Source organism: Pelodiscus sinensis, chromosome 1, assembly GCF_052426305.1.
Source record: "Pelodiscus sinensis isolate ZL-2025 chromosome 1, ASM5242630v1, whole genome shotgun sequence".
Classification (NCBI taxonomy): Eukaryota; Metazoa; Chordata; order Testudines; family Trionychidae; genus Pelodiscus; species Pelodiscus sinensis.
The window spans coordinates 50,330,608-50,333,395 of NC_143052.1; the positions used below are offsets into that span (position 1 = coordinate 50,330,608).

Consider the following 2,788-nt stretch of genomic DNA (forward strand, 5'->3'; position numbering starts at 1 on the left):
TGGTGTGCAATTTACAGTAGAAAGAAAGTGAAAAAAAATGCCACCTAAAAAGATACGCATTCAACAGACTCAACCCGGTATGTTTAAACATAAAAGTAAGGAAGTGAATTGTCAGTCAAAAAATGAAGAAAGTGAAGTCTTCCACAGGGAAAAATGTGGATGCTTTTGCACCTTTGTCATATGAGCTGCCACAAAGAGAGGAGACAAATAAAACAGCTGAATTATGAGGTAAGCAAACTGAAACTCTATGAGACCCTTCTATATGGTCAAAATGTAATTTGAATTCAGAAATAAAAATTATTGGCCTTTTGCTTCTGGTGGTAAACTTGGGTGCACAGTTTGTCATGATATTTCTGATTTGAAGCTGCATTCTATCTATCTCTAAGCTGGGCCTCTTGTGAAATAGCCTTGTATGGAAAGAATAAAGAAACAGAGTTGTCCTCTTCAAAAAACAATAAGTGAACATAAGAAATCTGCAGCTCATGGGGAGGTTGAAAAAATTCAAGCCATGGCTAAAAAGGAAACTCTTCTTAATCTGAATGCTAAAAGTGAAAAGTAGCATTTGAAACTACTGATCGGCTGCGTCTAGACTGGCATGATTTTCCAGAAATGCTTTTAACAGAAAAGTTTTCTGTTAAAAGCATTTTCGGAACAGAGCGTCTAGATTGGCACGGACGCTTTTCTGCGAAAACACTTTTTGCGGAAAAGCGTCCGTGCCAATCTAGACGCGCTTTTCTGCAAAAAAGCCCCGATCGCCATTTTCACGATTGGGGCTTTTTTGCGGAAAACAAATCTGAGCTGTCTACACTGGCCCTTTTGCACAAAAGCTTTGCGCAAAAGGGACCTTTTCCTGAACGGGAGCAGAATAGTATTTCCGCAAGAAGCACTGATTTCTTACAGTAGGAAGTCAGTGCTTTTGTGGAAATTCAAGCGGCCAGTGTAGACAGCTGGCAAGTTTTTCCGGAAAAGCGGCTGATTTTCTGGAAAAACTGGCCAGTCTAGACACAGCCATCGTGTATTCCATGCAGCTTACCAGATTGCCCCAAAAAATCGACCACTCAGTGACCATGAGAGCCTTATTGACCTACAGCAAATCATCAGAATTGAAATAGGGGCATTTGTCACATAGTAGAACAGTTTGTGTAGATATAATCAATCATATATCCACTGTAATGAAAAAGAAAATTGTAAGCAAAATAATTGACAATAAGTAAAAAAAATACTATACTTGATGAATCAGCTACTCTCACTGGAAACTCAACTCATCATTTTCTGAAAGTTAGTATAGATGGAATTATAAAGCCACTTACATTTCTGCTGGATTTGATAGAGCTGCAATGTGCAACAGCAGAAGCCATTAAAGGGAATCATTAAAGGGAGGCATTGTGGAGTCACTAAACGACTGTTATTCGAAGTGTGATCTGTTTTTGTAGTGATGGAACAAATGTGATGTTAGGTGTCAAAACTGATGTTGGAAATCTACTACAAATGGACTTTCCTCATGTGATATTATGGCGTTACTTCAAATACAGACTGGAACTTGCTTTTGATGAAACTCTAAAAGTCACAGGAAGAACAAATGACTTTAAGGTTTTTTTGGATACATTATATTTGTATCCAAATATACAAGCACCAAAACATTCTTGTGAACTTTGTGCTCATGCTAATGAATTATACATTATACTTTAAAAAATTGACAAAGTGATCAATTTAAGGAGGGTGGTCTCAATATGGAGATCAGTCAGTGCAAACTGGAAAATATACCCTGCTTTGGCAAAACACTTTGAGGGGGCCTCATAAGACTGGGCAAGTGTAGGAAGTGAACATCTGTGACGTAGTGGGGGTACTTGCTGGGCTGTGGTGACCCCTGCTGTCTGGAGCAAGACCCAGCAGGGAAAACCTCGATAGGCAGAGGTAATGCCAAACTTGTTGAACCAGGGGCCAGACACCCCCCATGGAGAGGAACAAAGGAAGGTGGAAGGCTGCCCTGGCTGGGGGGCAGGGCTGGAAGTTGGTTAGTTGGTTGGTGGCTGTCTGTGAGGATGGTTGAGACAGCCTAGGGAGAGGAGCTGGAGTTTAGGGGCCCAGTCTCCCCCCAACTCAAGGGGGCCTGAGGCATCCTAGCCCAGCTCTGTGACCAGACTACATCTGTGCTGTGCTGTATCCTGGAGAGGCAATAAACTTCCTCAATTCTACTGGCTGGTGCAGTCTGTTTGTGCCATTTCGGGGTGCAGGAGACGGGGGACCCCAACGCGCCGTCACAACATCTTAAATTTCAAACAACACTCAAAGCTGTGTTTTGTAAATTTCATCAGAAACCTTTCTTTAATGCTGACAGAAATGAAGAACTTGTCTGAGATATTATCAGATTGAGAAATGACCATTCCTAAAGCAGACAACCTAATGAAAATATACATCAAGAGAACTGAAAGTCTAAACACAAACCAAGGAGTTCACATTGAATCAGCCCAGAAGGAGGAACAAGCCATGATGTTCAAAACCAGCAAACTAAACAGTGAGAGCATTGGGTGATCAACTGAGAATCAATCAACAGGAAACACACTTGGGATTATGGAATTCCAGGCTTCTGGAGGAAAAAATGTTCCTTGAAGACTTAAAAAACTCATTCTTGGAGTGGACATCCTTGCTGCAATCAATGCTGACTGCAAACAGGGATTCAGTGCAATGAACAACATCACTACAGTGAAACAGACCAAATTTATCACTCGTCATGTAATGGACTTTCTATTCATTTAATGTGTGGGACTTCTTTAAACTCCATGGAATC

At 41.1% G+C, this 2,788-nt stretch overlaps 1 pseudogene; it reads left to right on the top strand.

Annotated features, from left to right (window-relative positions):
* Positions 1–412: 412 nt before the first annotated feature.
* Positions 413–2,532, top strand: LOC149525565 (E3 SUMO-protein ligase KIAA1586-like; annotated as a pseudogene).
* The last annotated feature ends 256 nt before the right edge of the window (positions 2,533–2,788 follow it).